Below are 18,688 nucleotides of genomic sequence, written 5' to 3' on the forward strand. Positions count from 1 at the left end.
GATCTTTTTCAACAATGGAATACATGACCTTAACTTTGTTTAAAAACCATGATTGTTTTTTTGTTTTTTTTTTTTTTTTTTCGAGACAGGGTTTCTCTGTGTAGCTTTGCGCCTTTTTCCTGGAACTCACTTGGTAGCCCAGGCTGGCCTCGAACTCACAGAGATCCGCCTGGCTCTGCCTCCCGAGTGCTGGGATTAAAGGCGTGCGCCACCACTGCCCGGCACCATGATTGTTTTTAAATTTAATTTTATAAATAAAGAGGAGAACAATACAGTGTCTTCCAAAAAAAAAAAAAGAATTATAGATGAATATGGCTAAATTTTATGTGTGTGTGGTGGGGGTAATGTATATATTTATTTAGATATGCATATACATTTTCAGCAATGGTTTATTTGCTGTGTATGTGTATATAGATGTGTATGGGCACCTACATGTTATGGTGTGCATATGGAAGTCAGAGGACAACTTACAGGTGTCATGTCTCACCTTCCATAATATACATTCCAGGGATGGAACTCCTGTCATCATGCTTGGTGACCAATTACCCATTGATCCTTCTTGCCAGTTGTCATATAAAATTTAAAAATACACTTTTGCATAAATGTGAGGGAGTATTTTTCTTTTGGCTTTAGAATCCAAGGAATTACCTAAAATCAAATGGAGTAGTATGGCGTGAAAAGCTGGTTTTGTAAAATAATTTCAAATAATTTTATATAGGTTTATCAATTTTAACTTTGGAATGCATTATCCAAAATCATTAATTCATTTTTAGCTTTTGCTTATTCATATTCTATGATAATGATATAAAAACCACTCCTCTTAATAATGCTGTTTTAGTAAATTCAGAATGTTAATAACACCTTTCTATAGCATGGAAAAATAAATTTATATTTAGGAAAAACTATAAAGAAGTATTAAGGAATTTTAGGTTTGTAGAAAAGTACCAGAAGTTACTGAATTAAATATAGAATTTATAGTCAGATATGCATGATTCTTGGGGTGCACTGTTTAACTTATTAAAGATTTATTTGACCTACATTCATGGCTAAAAAAATAAGTTTAAAGGTCATTGGTTGTACCTGAGTTTTGTACTGATTTGCAAAACAAAAACAAAAAACATACATGGAAACATCTTTAAACTCCCATTTATCACATATTATATATTGTATTATTTTCACTGGACTAAGGGTACACACTGGTCATTTTCTTAATATTATGTTTTTCTTATGTAATCATTTAAATATCACGAAGGCTTTTATAGGTGATACACAAACTAAACTGTGAAAAAAAGTGGCGTTTTTTTAATTGGCAGCTGATAATGTACAGAATTCACTAGTTAGAAGAACAGAGACACTGGAGTGCAGTAGACATGGAAGTTATAGAGTGCTTCTATCCAAAGAGCATGAGGCAAGATGACTAACACACAACATACTGGAGACTTTTCTCATCCAGCACTGAGCAACAAGTCAGGGAGGGGCCTCATGAAAGGAGGGGCCTCCTCGAGTGGGGATCTTCTGTTTCCCTAGGAAAAAAACAGTTACATCTGACCACCCTGGGAGAGGCTTATAAAACCCTTCCAAACTAGTAAAGGAAAAGACCCAGACAATTAAAACAGGAAGTACCAGCTGGGGAAGCTCTCCAGTGGTGTTCACAAACTCAGAGGCTGCATAATGAAGAACAGAGAATGGTTGTGCAGACTCTCCTAGGAGCCCTGCTTGGGAAGGGGTGAGCAGGTGGCCCTCATCAGGAAGTGTTAGGGAGTTTGTGTTCTTAAAACCCACCAGACCCACTGAGAGGCTTTCTTTTAAAAATAAAAGCAAAATGAAAAATGTGGTTTCATCAATAGATTAGTGAGCCTTACTAGGATTTAGATATTTTTGGAGAATTGCTTCAGCTTTTGGTGATACATGATAATGAAATTTCATACAGGAGGGGCTTTTTAAGTGAATGTTTTTATAGCTTCATATATGTGTTTAAGGGAATACCCACCCTAAAAACATCATGTTCTTATCAGAAATAATCAGGCAAAAGTTGAAGACATCAATGTAATCACTATGGATGTATAAAGACTAAAAGAAGGCATAATTCAAACTGAATAGTCAACTTTCATAGAAATCATGATGCCACTATTTCACACTAGGAAAGTCAATCTGCCATCAGAAAAAAAAAAGTGTGTAAAGTGACAATTGTGTCAGTGAACTATCATCAGAAAAATATCTGCAGTTATATATTCTGTCCCTTGTCTTTTTTTCTGATGCTTATTTCTTTTTTTTTCACTCTGCATTTATTGAACAGAACAGAAAATATCAATGGGGAAGAAATGGGATACTTTACAGAAATCTTTAACAGAGTTTTACAAGGGATTAAATCACTGGCTCCAGTGGACTGTCCCTTGTCTTTTAACATTAGTTGTATGTCAGGATGTTAAATTCTACCTTTTAGTTTTCTACAACATTTTTGATGAGCACTTCTGTATATAACTTTATGGTTTCCAAAGTTCCCACTAATTGAGAAAACTATTAATGCATGCAAAAATAGAAGCCACTACATTTAATCAGAAGGAAAGAGAAACACCCCACATGGCCCAATTTATCATTATACCAAAAATTATAACTAATCTCGCCTAAATTCCAATAAGAGTAAGAAACCTTTTATTTGGCTACAATAACAATTAGTTGGTAACAAACAATAGTTACCAACCAATTACTAGAGTGTAAGTGAGAAAGGTGTAAAATGAGGCTCACTTCATGTCAGGAGTAAGAAGTCATTTAAATTCCTTGTGTGCTTTCCCCACATAATCCTGGCCTTCATTTGCCTCACCAGAAAAATGAAGGCTTGAGAAAAAAAAACTGATGCATTACAAAATCAGGGTGATATTTTTCTTAGCTCTCAGTGTAATTTACAGTTGTTAAGAAGTAAACACAATGATGTTCAACTCTCAGCACACCAAGAATCAAAAATCAGCCCCAAACACTGATAACCCTTTGCTCTCTACTTCAAACCAATCATCAAGCCAAGTCTAAGGAGAAATGAGTAGAAGACAAAAGTCATCAGTACTGCTTGTAGCAGTTTGGGGTCAAGGGAGCAGTCAGGGCATTGCCACTGCTGATAGAGGTTTCGAAAGAGGTGAGGAGTTCAGAGTGCTGCTCTCATGTCAGAGTGGAAAAGGCCGCTGTCTAGTCTGCCCAGGGTCTCCCAGGATGTTGACTGAGCTGCAGTCCCTTTGTGGAGTTCAGCTTTCCTTTCAAGATTATTGTGGTTATGGCTGAGGATGAGTTCTGTGAGACAATAGTTACCAAGCATACAGGATTCCCTGGTTTTGAGCCTGAGCACTGAAGTTAGCAGAAAACAAATGGTTATCTGGCTAGTGGCAAAATCCAAGCATGAGACATATTGTTATAGTAAATCATTCTTTTTTGCTCTTTTAAAAAACTTGTATTATAGCCGGGCGGTGGTGGCGCACGCCTTTAATCCCAGCACTCGGGAGGCAGAGCCAGGCGGATCTCTGTGAGTTCGAGGCCAGCCTGGGCTACCAAGTGAGCTCCAGGAAAGGCTTTAAAAACTTGTATTACATTTACTTTGTGTGTTCATATCTTTCTTTCTCCTCACCCCCACCCCCACCCCCACCCCCACCTCTCTCTCTCTCTCTCTCTCTCTCTCTCTCTCTGTGTGTGTGTGTGTGTGTGTGTGTGTGCATTCATGTGCCACACATACTTTTAAGAAGGCACACAACAACTTGCAGAAGTCAGTAACTGCCTTCTTTTATGTGGGTGTAGGGAATCGAACTCAAGTCATCAGGACAGGCAGCAAGTGCCTTTACCCACTAAGCCATCTTACTGGCCCATATTTTCTTTATTGACTCACTCAAGTTCCATTATTGACCCAATGTTTAAACAAGAATGGGTATGAAAGTGTCAAACAACGCCAGATTGCTTTTCAGATACTGTATCATCAACTACAAAGAACTTAACTTAGGAAAGGCATGTTCTGACAGCTTAGTGCCTGGCTTTTCAGTGAGGGTTTTTTGTTGTTGTTTTGTTTTCGAGATAGGGTTTTCTGTAGACCAGGCTGGCCTTGAACTCACAGAAATCTTCCTGCCTCTGCCTCCCAAATGCTGGGATTAAAAGTGTGCGCCACCATCACCTGGCTTTCAGTGGGTTTTTAATCTCCCTCAGTGTTTATGCTCCTGAATCTTCCTTTCCAAAGGAGTCTCATAAAGCAAGTTGTTGCTTAGGAATTTGTTGCTTATTTGCTGGCCACTTTCTAATTATAATTCAAGTAATTAAGGGTTTAAAAATGTATTTTAAAAGTATAACAGGCTGGGCAGTGGTGGCGCACGCCTTTAATCCCAGCACTTGGGAGGCAGAGGTAGGCGGATCTCTGTGAGTTCGAGGCCAGCCTAGGCTTCCAAGTGAGTTCCAGGGAAAGGCACAAAGCTACACAGAGAAACCCTGTCTCGAAAAACAAAACCAACAACAAAAAAAATTAACAGATAGATAACACGGACTTAGGATCAAATTTAATCATTTAATAATAGTATGGGGCAGGAGAGATGGATAAATGGTTAAGAGCATATGCTACTCTCTCACAGGACCTCGGTTTGGTTCCCAGAACCAGGTAAAGCAGCTGACAGCTGCCTGTAACTCCAGCTCCAGGGAATTCAATTCCCCATTCTGGACTGTACAGCCAGCATGCACATGCACAGGCACACACTTAAAAATCATCTTTTAAAAAATTTGACACAAGTACTCTATAACTGCTAAGAATGGGAGAATTAGTCTCTCTCTAGGGCCAAACTTCCTCGTAGATTTTCCAACTCCAATGTATATTCATGTAACAATAAATAATTGAAGAAGAGTAGTGTGGTGTGGGGGTGGGAGGAGTTGAGATAAGAACAGGCAAAGGTAGAGATATGGACAATGTGCCCCTGTATGCACTTTCAAAAGTTAATAGGAGGTGCTTCAAGAGCTCACAATAAAGGTCCTTTAGCCCAATTTTGTCGTATCATATATCAAGCTATACTTTAGCGCTACAGTAATGAAAACAGCATGGTGCTGGAATAAAAACAGATTCACTGATTAATAAAATAGAATTGAGGACCAACATTGTGGAAATTTGAATAAGAATAGCCCTTAGAGGCTTATATATTTCAGTGCCTAGTCACCAGGGAGTGGCATTATTTGAAAGGCTAGGAGGTATGGCCTTGTTGGAGGAAGAAATGTGTCACTGGAGTGAGATTTGAGGTTTCAAAAGCTCAAGCAAGACCCAGTGTGTCTCTCTTTCTGCTGCCTTTGGATTCAATGTACAACTCTCAGCTACCATGTCTGCCTCTATGCCACATGCTCCCTACCATGATGAGAATGAACTAAACCTCTGAACTGCAAGCAATCCCCAATTAAATGCTTTCTTTTATAAGAGTTTGTAGATGAATGGTCTTATTAAATAAGAAACACAGAGCCTATTGCAGAGGTAAAAGCCCAAGAGGTCAGAGCAGTAGCTGAGAGCTGAGACTTAAAACTGCCCTTCTTACCCTTAGCTGCCAATGCTGTTCTTCCCCTCAGAAAGAGGCCTACTTCCTGTGTGTCTGTCTTTTTATTGACTTTCTGTTCTGCCTTCTTATTCATTGTAAACCCAACCACATGACCTCCTAGTCACTGCCTGTCTATACAGATCTCCAGGTCTTCTATGGTTGGTATTGGGATTAAAGGCCTGTGTCTCCATGCTGGCTGTATTCTTGAACACACAGAGATCTGTCTGTCATGTGATCTGGATTAAAGGTGTGCACCACCACTACCACCACCACCACCACCAGGTGGCTGTTATGGCTTGCTATTAGCTCTGACCCCCAGGCAACTTTATTTATTAACATACAAATAAAATCACATTTCAGTACAAATAAAATATCACCATAAGAGTTTCCATGGCCATGGTGTCTCCTCACAGTAACAGAACACTGAATAAGGCATACATATAAAACCATAGTCCTATGACAACCTAGGCTATATTTTTAAAGCCAATAATACACATTGAAGAGAAAACAGCAAGTCAACAAATGGCGCTGGTTAAATAGGATATATCTACATGCAAAAAAATGAAACTTGACTCTCATTTCTCACCCAACACCAAACTCAACTCCAAATGGAACAAGGACATCAACCTAATTCCTCTTATCCTAAATCTGATAGATGAGAAAGTACGGGAATACATTTGAACTCACTGGCACAGAAACAGAATTTCTGAACAGGGACCCAATAGCACAGGAATTAGGGCCAACAACTAATAAATAGCAACCTTAGGAAATGAAAATACTTATTCTCAGAAAAAGACATCATCATGTGAGCAAAGAAGCAGCCTACAAAATGAGGACCTTTAAGGTGGTTTCTTCACTCACACATCTGGTGGAGAGATGCTTCTTAGCCTTTGGTACATGGAAAGTCATGTCCTCTGGGGCCTCTTTTTATAAGGTTTGACCTTCCCATAGCAAGGGAGATTTGGGTTAGTTGTACTCCATGCATAGTATACATCCTTTGTTAGAAACTATAGCTATATAACTCTTCTGAGAAACACTGAAAGAAGCGATTGTTTATGGATACTATGCATGCTGTCAGAGGCAACCCCAAGCAAAACTGTCAGACTTTCATATAGGCCACAGCATGACACTGATAAAAACTGAAGAAAAGTGGGTCATCAGAGTAAGTCAGTGTAATTAGCTGTACAAATCTGGTACTGTTCACTATTTCCTAAAGGAAAGTCTGTATAATAAGTTTGGTCCCAATTCTACTTATACAAAAATGAAAACCCATGGAGTCTCTTGCTAGCTAATTGAATGGGTTTCTATGTCATTTTTTCAATCAATAATAAAGCCAATTAATTGTATATTTATCCTGGCATCTCTCTTTAAGTCTAGGCTTCTCTCCTCCCCACCCAGTTCCTAGGGACATGTCTGGGTCAGCTGGGGACTATGCTAGGACAGCACATCTATCACTCAGGTACAGGGAACTGACAAAGTTGCTGTGTTGGAGGGAAGTTGAGGAAAAAGATGTCCATTGTGTCACATCAGGAAAATTCAATATATAAGGGCCTCTTACCTCTGAAATTGCTCACAGGTAGGTATTTCTTCTTACGTCCTTGATATCATGCTTCAGCCCTTCCTTTCCTCGAATTTCTCTTCTCTTTCCTATGTTAATTTCCCAATCTAAAATTCTCTATAAGAGAAATTTATTGACATATTAATGGACCAATATATCTTATTCCCATTATTGTACAATCTTTACTATTCCAAGATGTCTTTGACTTTACAGACATATATATTCAATTGTGTTCTGAAAAATGAAAATTATCCTTCTGAAAGCTACTCTGTTATGGACATAAAAACACTAACGTCGACCCTCACCTCACTTATATTTGTTATACTAACTACAAATGCATAAATTACCAATTTTTGATGTTTTCATGATATGTTATGGATAATGTGAGATGATTATTTTAATAGCATTCATTTTAATTATAAGTATAAGGAAAACTGTTTTCTGATTCCTAATACTTCAAATTCAACTCTGAATTATTTTTTCTCTTTTCTTTCATTCCCATGCTTAATGTTTTTTAAAAATCTGCCATGGATAGGTAAAAGCTAATTTCTACAGAGAAAATGGGCAAATTTTCAGTTTATATATTTGGGGCAAAGCTGTTTGGTATCAACTTCTGCTGCTTTCAATCTATAGCACAGTTAAGAATGGGGCAATTATACATAGTAAGGTTTCATTTCAAAGCTAAAACACAAAAAAAGTCCTTGTCAAGAATTATTAATGTTGTAAGGAAAGTTCATCATGGCCAAAGCCATTCTAAGGAATAAATCTACTTAGAATAGAGGTCTCTCTGTGTGTGTGTGTGTGTGTGTGTGTGTGTGTGTGTGTGTGTGTGTGTGTGTGTGTACAATTGTATGGGGAGGTAGAGGAAGTAAGGAAAGGAAGATGAAGGACTAGTTTTCTTACAAAGTAGAAGGAAAAATGGATATTTCACAAGATGAAAGAAAATATAACCCCAATAATAAATAAAACCTCTTTTAAGAAAATAAGCTTATGTGGAAGGGGAAATTCGTGGTAAAAAATGAAAACCCAAGTTCAATTCAGAGAATATTGTTGAAAGAGTTATGGGTTTGGACCATAGATTAGAGATTACCAAGGAAGCTTGAAGGTAAGAACAAAGGAAGCCAGTGATCTGGACTGGTATTGGTTACATTTATTAAAAGCCTAATTTGTTTATTATCTGCAAATGGGGTTATACAATGACAATAACTTAATGTTAATTTATACATTGCTCAGTATGTGTTTTTAATAATGTTTTTATTTATGCTTTGTGGATTTAATACAATATATTTTGATCATATTTATTACTCTGCCCCAACTCAACCCAATTCCTCTCCCACCACCCAGCTTCCAACCCATCCAACTTCATGTTCTCTCTCCTCTCTCTCTCTCTCTCTCTCTCTCTCTCTCTCTCTCTCTCTCTCTCTCTCTCTCTCTCTCTCTCTCTCTCTCTCATATACATATATGAAGAAAAGCCCAGATTTAGTTGGTGTTGGCTGACTCTTGGGCACGGGACCTGCCCAGGAATGCATGTGTTTTCCAACAATGTACTTATTTTATTTGTCTTTATTAAATTATTTTGGGTGTGTTTTTCTGCATTTGTATGTGAGATAAAGAGGAAGAGACAGGGTGGGGGGAAGTACACATGCTCTTGTTCTTGCAAAGACCTCAGTATCTCCAAATGTCCTCCTCTGTTACTTTTCACCCCGCTTCCTTCCAACAGGATCTCTCACTGAACCTGATGCTAAGTTGGAGGCTACCATGCCTAGCTTTTAATGTAGGAGCTGAATATTTGAACTCCAGTCCTCACGCTTATACAGCAAGTGCTCTAATCCAGTGCAGCTCACATGTCATAGATCCTTGTGGCAAAGTTGCCACTAGATTGAATATTCAAGATGGTTCTCTTGATGCATCCCTCCAATAGGCCTTTCAAGCACTTTTTCCTGAAAATTCTACTTGAATGATATCTCCCCTGAAGTGACATTGAAATCCTCAGTGTACTTGCATTTGGGCATAAACACACTTACAATACCTGTGCAGTAATGTTAATAGAAATAACATGGTTTATTAACAACAAAATCATTCTAAACTTTGCAGAATCTGAGGGAAAGAATTGTTTTCATGAATACTCTGGAGTGCTATCAAAATGAATACTTATGGGACCTGAAGGAATCCTGGTGCAACAGAAGAAGATGTGGAAGTATAGTAAAACTGTGAAAAAGCCTCAGAAGATCCCAGGAAGATATATTGACCTATCAAGACTTCAAAGAGTTACTTCCAACTGAGTTGAGTAGTGATGGATTTCATATGCCTGTTACTATAGGAAAGGGAAGATAATATTTGAGCAAGCTCATTCACTTTTGCTGGAAAGAACAATAGACAGTGACTTAGATAAGGATGTTTGTCTCCAATACTGACAAGACCTAAAAAAATTTAATTCTACAGTCATGGAACATGCCTAAGGTGAACACTATAGAATATACCCTAGTGCACTACTCTTGCCAATCAGATCCACAGACAGCACACAATCACCTCCAAGAGCACTCTGTGATCCCTGGAATCTGGAAGTCTGCCAAAAGGTGATTAATAGGAGAGGAATAAAGTCATTGTTAAGACAGTAAATATATTCATCATGTCACTTGTTCATCAGCCATTCAAGATTCCCCTCACCCTGAGCTACTATCTATGAGCATCAATGTTGTAGCTGGTAGAGGATCCAGGGCTTCATTTCTGAGGATTTACCATGTTCTTTAAAGAATTGACTACTGAAATTGTCCATTTATTATCAAAATCAATAAATAAGTTTCAAGAGATGTTCAAAGAGATCTCTTAGTTGGCAGGAATGTTATTTGCTGCCATTTAAGAGCTGCCTCTCCTTATCCTGACAATCAGAAACACTTACCAGATTGACAACTCCTTTATCTGCATGACAGTTACACATGATTCTGTGTGTTTTAACAATGTGTTGTTGAAGACTAAGTTTTAATGAGAACCTTATTATATTGCCTAGTGAAGATTTCCCACTCTGCTAGCCAAGGTTTCTAAATTCACTGAACTCAGAATTGTATCAGAATGAGAAAGACAAATTCCTTAATTTGTTCACCAAGAAAAATGATCCAACAAGCTCCTTCTGCTTTCACAATACAGTTCTAGGACTCTTGTATTCTATTATTTGAGGGCAGAGTACCCCATGTGGTTATTAATGTAAGGTACAGGCCACATTCCCAAGTACCCACCATTGCTACAAAACATATATGATGGGATTGTGAATTGTGTGGGGATAACCAGTGCCTACCCTACTTTGCTTTGACTTGGTAACTTGATCTAATGTTATACTACATAGAACACCAAGTCAATAAATCAAATATTCTCAAGCCCTGGTGCTGGCTGAGCTCTACTGGCAAGAAAGGTATACCTATACCTCAAAGAACTGATACCAAGGCTGGAAAATGTACACCAAGATTCTGGTGGATTTTCAAAGGAATGATTCTATATTTGAAGTTTAGAATTGGTCTCTGTTGCTCAAAGCCTGAAGGGGTTAACTAGCTCATACTTCATCAGTAGGGCTCCTTAAGTGTTCGTACACAGCCATAACCCAGTAAACTAGCCTACTCTGTTCATATGCCCAGTGTGCCAATAATAGAACACTTAACAAATGTTTTGTGATTTTTTATTTGTGTTCTGACAAATAAAGCTTGCCTGGAGATCAGAGGGCAGAGATATCCACTAGTTAACCATAGAAGTCTGGAGATGTGTACAGAGAGGAGACAGGAAATGGCAAGGCGGGGTGGAGACAAGAAGTGATAAGGTGGGATAAAGACAGGATCTCAGCCCTTTTGGTCGGAGGATTTGGAGAGGTACAAATTCACTGGTGACTGCTCCTCTGCTTCTCTGATCTTTCAGGTTTTACCCTAATATCCGACTCCTGGATTTATTGATAAAATTAGTTAGATTTATGCTTCATCTGGCACCCAATGTAGGGCACCATATGTAAATGGACATTTCCTGTTCCAACTACCCAGTCCCAAATAACTGACTCAGAGACTATTACTTGTAAATGCTCAGCTAATAGCTCAGGCTTACTACTAACTAGCTCTTATACTCTAAGTTAACCCATATTTCTATTTGTGCTTTGCCACATGGCGGTATCTTTATTAGCATGGCATGTTCAACTCCTGCTCTCTCTGCATCTGTCTGGTGACTCCTGACTCTGTTCTTCCTCCTCCTATCATTCTCTCTGTGTCACACTGTCTTACCCAATCTCTCTTCTTGCCCTGCTATCAGCCAGTCAGCTTTTTTTAAGCCAATGAGAGGAATACATATTCATAGTGCAGAAAAAGATTGTTCTTCAGCACATATGAGTTTACTATGTCCTTTGGACTGGTTCTTTCATGTCACTGGTGCTGTGAATCTTTTACTTGTTGGGAGAAACAGTCAAAGACCCTTCTCCTCTCATAGCTACATCAAGTAGGTTGTGCAAATGCCTCATTCTCAGAACAACCCCCCCCAACATGTACACATACATTCTTTGTTTTTCTTCCAGTGCCTCAATTACCAGTCTAGCCACTGTTTTTCCTATGCATTTGTCTATATTGCTATGATTTCAGGTTACTTTTCTTTCCACTTATACTAGATTATCAAGGTCATTATTTAAATTTCTGGCCACTAGAATGACTTTGTTTTAAAATGTCTCTCTGTGTTCCTCCTAACTAGGATGCAATGAAATGCATGTTCAACTTGCATGTCCATATATGTTCATCTGTCACTTATGAACAGATTCATATATGAATTGTTCTCTATTATGTGTCACTTGATAGCTCACCACATAGGCCTAGATATGAGTTGAGAGAGGGCTAATAAAGAGCAGGATGATATGAAAGCCTCATTCTCAGTGTCTATGGTAAAGCTTATATGTGTTTTCTTGCCCAATCTTTGTCTAACTCTAACTGGATCAATTCCATTTTAGACTGTTCACTGACAATCCTCCCCAACGTTGTGATATGGCAAGTTGGCAATAACCTTGATTATACAGACAGTTCTGATTGCATGCCCTCCTGATATCTTACAGTTAGAGGCTGTCTTTACCAAAGGCCAAAACCATGACAAGAAGTACTTTTAAGAAAGATAATGCAATTCTTTGATGTAGACATCATGGTCCTAGTATGCAACATTAGACTTTTGTTTTAGATTTAAAAGTTATCTGTCACTGAGAGTATTTCTAATCCATGAGGATAATATTTAGGAGTGTTTCTCTGAAGATTCCTAATGAATATGAAAAGTCAAGCTTAGTAACTTGTTGCATCTGTATTCTTGATCCCATTAAGGTAGAGGGGAGATTTTAGGTACCCTCATCAATAGTGTTAACAGTTACCCAGGATTAAGATAGTATGAGTTAAGAGAAGCAGAGGGAAATTCTACAGATTTCAATGGTGGTTTTCTTACAATTATTCTAAAAACTCTTAAATAAAATATTCTAGAGTATTATCAAAATTCTTTTAGTCATTTCCTGATCCCCAAATAAAAGCTAATGTTCATGGCAATTAAGCCTTGAAATTTGGAGGCAAAATAAACACATAAATCTATAAAGTGATTTTTTTCAATATGAACAAGGGAAAAAACAGACAATGAAAATCACATCAAAGTCAGAGCCCAGCACATATTGTCCAAAACTTTCTCTTTTTTTCTCCTTGAGGTTATAAAACCATATGAGTTTTCTCTGTCTGTACTACAGAACTGTTTACTCTGCATCTGAAACCAAATAAGGAAAGCCTTTCTGTTCTGTTTACTTTAAGATGTTAAGCATCCCCAACCCATATGAGTGATGCTATTGTCTTCTAATTGGAAAGGCATTTTGTGTTTACCAAAGGTACAGTGAGCTAAAATCCATAACATAGCAGAAGCCTAAATGAATATGTGGAGGAAAAATAGAGTACTATTTAAATGAGATTCCATATGATATTGTATTCTAGAAGTTAAGACTAAGGAGCAAACCTTTTAAGGGGAGTTTCCTGTCCTCAAAGAAACATGGATGTTATTATAGGAGTCTGAGCCCTGCAGACTTCAGTTCACTGTAGCAAAAGGGCTCTGAGAAAGATGAAATCATCTGTATTATATTATGAGCAAGCAGGCCAGTTGAAAAGGGACATTGAGTATGCAATGTGGTAGATATTAGCAAACACTTAAGAGAAACCACACACACCAAAAAAAAAAATCCCTCATGCATTGGCCTGGAGTAAGCCTTCAGCATCTGTTCAGGCCCTTCAGAGTCTTCGCTGCTGAGAACATAAGTCGGTTTGTTGGTCATTCCTCTGAACTTGAAGCCAGATGAGCAAATCCGAGCCATTTTATGGTACAATCATTCAAATCATTCCAGTATGTTACAAGACTTTTTGCCTTTGCCTTGAGCTTCAAAAAGAATTAGGCGGCATTTGTAACACTTCACACATTCCAAGGAAACGATTGGATCCAATTGTGAAAGTTTTCAAGCTCTGATGAATTTTCTAATGTAAAATTTAGGTTAAGCATCCAACTTAACATGATGCTTTGTGCCAGTGCCACAGAACTAAAGTACAGTAGAGCAGTGATTCATCATTTTATTGGGTTTGTTATTATTTTGTGTTTATGATATTATTTGTGATTACTTATTATTATTTAGTAATGAATGCTTAACTATTAAATGAAACTAGTCTCTTGATAAACTCATGATAAGCTTCATGTAAAATCAACTGAGTTTATGTTACACAGGTGAGCGTGATGTAGAAGTGACCACACAAAAAGAAATTCCATACATCAAATTTTCAAAAAGCCATATATATGCATAATTTAAAAAGCTAAAAACAATGAAGCAGATATTTAACATTCCCCAGCTGTCATATAATGTTTCATACTATCCTTCAAATATTGGGGGTTTTGGTGTGGCAGAGAGGAGCATTGCACATACTTGGCAAGCCCTCACCCATTAGTCTATACTCCCAGTTCTGAAATACCTCTTTATACATAATCTTACTTATCACAACCTTGGTGAGTGGGTATCGCTATTCCATTGGCAAATAATTTCACACTCAGAGGAAAGTTATTTTGTGACAGGCCCATTTCTCACAAGCCTAGGGGCATTAGGGGTTCGCGGCTAGCCTAGACTTTCACAGGTACTCTTGACCTGTCAAGTTGGTGCTGCCTGGAAGGGAAAAGGGTTGAGAAGACAGAGCTGAAAATGCAAATTATCTAGAAACTAGGTCTTCATGTTCTTCCTGGACATTTTTAGGTATATTGAGGTTAATTTATATTCTGTATCAGTAGCAGCTATGAACACACACACACACACACACACACACACACACACACACACACACACACAAATACATACATATAGTTGCTAAATATATGAACCAGGCTTTCTCACCTGTGTAACATAAACTCAATTGATTTTACATGAAGCTTGTCATGAGTTTATCAACCAGCTCCCAAATTATGGCACAGAGACTTATTATTAGTTATAAATGCTTGGCCTTATCTTAGTTCTTTTAAAAAATATTTTTTAAGATTTATTTATTTATTATGCATACAGTGTTCTGCCTGTATGTCTGCCTGCAGACCAGAAGAGGGCACCAGATCTCATTATGGATGGTTGTGAGCCACCATATGGTTGCTGAGAATTGGACTCTGGACTTGTGGAAGAGCAGCCAGTGCTCTTAACCACTGAACTATCTCTCCAGCCCCTGATCTTAGCTGCTAATCTGTTTCTATTCACCTACATTGTGCTTCAGGGCTTTTTAACTTTCATTCTGTGTGTCCTACTTCCCTGGTTCTCGGGTCTGGTTGGCTGGCAGCTGCCTGGCTTCCACTCCTGGGTATGTCTATCTCTTTTTCCCTCAATCTCTTCCCTTTCTTATCTTTTGCCTAGATTTCTCCTCCTACTTATTCTTTTTGCCTGCCAGCCCTGCCTATCCCTCTCCTGCCTAGCTATTGGCCATTCAGGTTTCTATTAGACCCATCGGGTGCCTTAGGCAGGCAATGTGAAACAAATGTAACACATCTCTACATTATTAACTAAGGCAGCATAAACAAAGGTAAGCCACCTTTACACGGTTAAATTAATATTCCACAGCATAAACAAATGTAACACATCTTTGTCTAGTTAAAATAATATTCCAAAACATATATGTGTGTGTGTGTTTGTGCGTGTGCTTGTGTGTGTGTATGTAATATGTGTATATGTATATGTGTACATGAATATATATGTGTGCATGTATATGCACATGTACTTATATATGTGTGCATATGATGTATACGTTTATGTGTAGGTATATGTATGATAATTACCAGTTGATGTACTGCTTTTCCTACTCTGGAGAAGAGGGAAAGAATATAGAAAGGAAAAATAGGTCTTGATCACTTACAGTTGACAAAGCAGTTGACCTGGAATGCTTTTCAAGCAGCTGCAACCATTGGATGCTTAGTTGAATCCTTAGAAATCACAAAGGGAATTAGTGTTTCCTGATTTCAAGGAAACAGCGAATAAATGGCTACTCTGCCTCTCCACTACAAAAGCACGGTTCTGGATGTCAGCATTTCTTTAGGGGCCAGCTGAGTAAGTAGCTGATTCACATTTGCAAAATAAAACATAGCGTTGCAACAGCACACTGATAATCCAGGATTGAAGGCTTAGGTCCAGCTCTGGCAATTTACAGGGCCAAAATAGCATCTTCCTACAGGGATCACTTGAGGGATTCACAGCAGCTTCCTGGGAAGGACAGCATAAAAACTACTTATAATGGAATCACAAGGAAGACTGTCATATGATATTCTTTATAATAATAATAATAATAATTATTATTATTATTATTATTATTATGGTGTGTACATATGTTTGCGTGTGTGTGTTCTAAGAGTATGGGCACATAGGTACAACAGCATATATGTACCGTGGTACCTGTGTGAAGGTCAGAAGACAGTTTTCTGGAGTTTATTGGGCCCTTTCGTTTTATTGAGTCTGGATCTCTATTCTATGTGTCCTAAGATTGATGATCCATGAACGGCGATGCTGTGATTACAGATTCATACCACTGCATCTAGCTTTCCTTTCCAAAAAGTAGATTCCAGAGATCAAACTGGAATTATCGGGTGAATGTGGCAAGAACCTTTCTCAGCTGAGCCACCTCACCAGACCCTGTATAGATTCTGTAAGTCCACCTTACCTTGTCTACCAAAGCCCTCTGGTATGCTGAACAAGCCACACACCAATTCAGAAGTCCGGAGAATTTCCCCAAGTATCTCTTTATCTCCTAGAAAAATGAAAACATATCAGAAAACTTAAATGAGCAACCAGTGGCCATGGAGCTATGAAGTCTAGGCGCTGAGATTTAAATAGCATAAGCCTATTGGCTGCCGAACCTGACCATTGTTGGTTCACAACGTTGCACTAAAGCTGATCAATATTGGAGAATGTCTGGGACCAAAGTGTTTAAGCTTAGCATTTTATTTTTAACCTTTCTTGCCTGGGTCTTCAAGTCTTACATGGAAAAGGTCACAAAGAAATCCAGAATTCAGGTGGAATTAAAACTACAGCTGCACTCTTTCAATGTAGCCAATGGATGGCATTGCCCTCTACACAAACAGTGCTTTTTTTCTTCAAAATATAAAATATGGGATTACAAAGGGTCATATTACACACACTCTAAGCATTAACTGCAAGTGGAAGTTTAATAGCTAGTTTTTGAGCCAATTTTTGCAATGGCAATTTTCCTCCCTTTTTGTGTTCCCTGACCATTTCTGCAGTCTAATTTGGTTCACAAGCAAATTATACCTTCAAATGACTTCATTTAGCCTGGGCAAGTAGGCAGTTGAAAGTCATTTCAAATTTATTTCCTGTCGTTTGCCTTTTGAAGAAAATTCCCAGAACTGCATCCTGTGCCACCCCTCATCTCCCTTCAGAATGCCCTTAGAAGCTGAGGCATCACACTGTAAGGTATTTCCAACCCCATCCAAATACAGAAACAAGAAAGAAAAACATTACTTCAGTGACTTATCCATAAATGATATGATTTTTTAAAGTAATGGAACCAAGGGCCTGGGAAGATGGCTCAATGATTAAGATCATTACTTGCTATTCCACAGAACCCAGGCTCAATTCCCAGTGCGCATGTGGGGGCAGTGACAACGGTCTGTAACTCCAATACTGGTATCAAGTGATATGATGTCTTCTGTCCTCAGGCACCAGGCACCTGACACACGAGTGGAGCACAGATATACAAGCAAGCACAATGTCAGTACACATAATACAAAATAAGATGTTTGTTTGTTTGTTTTCAAGACAAGGTTTCTCTGTGAAGCTTTGTTGCCTGTCCTACAGCTTGCTCTATAGACCAAGCTGGCCTTGAACTCACAGAGATTCACCTCCCTGCCTCTGCCTCCCCAGTACTGGGATTAAAGGTGTGTGCCACCACTGCCCAGCCAAAATAAGATTTTTAATAAAAAAAAAATGAAGGAGAAACTGAGGAAGGAGCAAGGGGTAGGTCAGAGTTTTGATTCAAGTTTTTCCACCAGCTCATTAGAAAGTTTAGTAAATTCTGTTCATTTCTAGGGTTTTCTGTTCATATAACCAGTAAAATTGGGTAAATAATCTAACTTCATAAACTTATTGGGATGATAAAATGAGATAATAAATATGGCTTCATATTCACACATATTTGCATAGCACTAGTTTTGTACTCACTGTGTTAATAATAGTAAAAGAAGTATACATCAAGTTGGGTGAGGGATAAGGGCGTGATATTGGAGGAGTTGGAGGAGGAAGAGTGGAGTGGATATGAACAAAATATATTGCCTGCAGGTATGAAACTCTCAAATTGTAAATTAAAAATTGGAGTTTATAACAGCTAAAACATTTCTATTGTCTGTTTTGGAATATTATTTTAACTGGACAAAGATGTGCTACATTTGTTTATGCTGCAGAATATTACTTTAACTGTGTAAAGGTGTGTTACATTTGTTTGTGCTGCATTTGTTTAAATGATATAAGGATGTATTACATTGGTTTGGGCTTCACCTGTTTAATTATGTAAAAATGTGTTACATTTATTTCACCTTGTCTACCTAAGGCAACTGATTGGTCCAGTAAAGAGCTGAATGGCTAGTAGCTAGGCAGAGAAAGGATAGGTGAGGCTGGAGAGCAGAGAGAATAAATAGGAGGAAAAATCTAGACACAGGAAGAAAGAAGAAGAAGGAGGAGGAGGAGGAGGAGGAGGAGAAGGAGAAGGAGAAGGAGAAGGAGAAGGAGAAGAAGAAAGAGAGAATGGAGAATGAGGAAGATGCCCAGGGCCAGCCAGGCACCCACCAGTCAGCAGACATGAGAAACAGTGGAAGTAAGATATACAGAAAGAAAGAAAAAAAAAAGATAAAGAGCCCCAAGACAAAAAGTAGATGAAGAGAAACAGGATAATTTAAGTTAAAAGAGCTATCCAGAAATGAGTCTAGGCTAGGCCAAACATTCATAAGTAAAAAGTCTCCATTTCATGATTTGTGAGTTGCTTGAGTGGCAGAAAGGAAGGAAGGAAGGAAGGAAGGAAGGAAGGAAGGAAGGAAGGAAGGAAGGAAAGAAAGAAAG

At 38.3% G+C, this 18,688-nt stretch overlaps 1 long non-coding RNA gene across 1 annotated transcript; it reads right to left on the minus strand.

Moving 5' to 3' along the window:
- Positions 1–318: 318 nt before the first annotated feature.
- LOC143269658 (uncharacterized) lies at positions 319–15,814 on the minus strand. The gene is made up of 3 exons (XR_013046238.1): positions 15,483–15,814; positions 7,090–7,206; positions 319–648 (listed from the first exon to the last, which is right to left on the minus strand). It is a non-coding gene; the product is annotated as an uncharacterized LOC143269658 (long non-coding RNA).
- Positions 15,815–18,688: the final 2,874 nt, after the last annotated feature.

This window comes from Peromyscus maniculatus, chromosome 20, assembly GCF_049852395.1.
Source record: "Peromyscus maniculatus bairdii isolate BWxNUB_F1_BW_parent chromosome 20, HU_Pman_BW_mat_3.1, whole genome shotgun sequence".
NCBI classification, from domain to species: Eukaryota; Metazoa; Chordata; class Mammalia; order Rodentia; family Cricetidae; genus Peromyscus; species Peromyscus maniculatus.